This window comes from Crocuta crocuta, unplaced genomic scaffold (genome assembly GCF_008692635.1).
Source record: "Crocuta crocuta isolate KB4526 unplaced genomic scaffold, BGI_CrCroc_1.0 scaffold163, whole genome shotgun sequence".
In the NCBI taxonomy this organism is placed as follows: domain Eukaryota; kingdom Metazoa; phylum Chordata; class Mammalia; order Carnivora; family Hyaenidae; genus Crocuta; species Crocuta crocuta.
In genome coordinates, this window is record NW_027529533.1 from 4,174,631 (window position 1) to 4,174,868 (window position 238).

A 238-nucleotide genomic window follows, 5' to 3' on the forward strand; every position below is an offset into this window, starting at 1 on the left:
GCTGCGGAGACTCGAGCCCGCTACCCAGAAGAGCACTTCGCCTTCCGGCCCCCTTCCCATCACGCCCCCTGCTCCTCCCCGGCGTCTGCGATTTTCCCAGGCGCCCGGTGTGAGTGCGGCGTGCGTGTGAGTGTGTGTCAGGGTATTGTGCTGTGGGAGTGTGGTGTGTGTGTGTGTGTGCGCGCGCGCGCGTGTGTGTGTGTGTGTGCATGAGTGTGGGGTGTGCGGGGCTCCTGCG

General features: G+C 66.4%; 1 protein-coding gene across 1 annotated transcript in view; it reads left to right on the forward strand.

Annotated features, from left to right (window-relative positions):
* Positions 1-238, forward strand: part of MDGA2 (MAM domain containing glycosylphosphatidylinositol anchor 2) — an 811,206-nt gene that overhangs the window by 358 nt on the left and 810,610 nt on the right. The window lies entirely within an intron of this gene.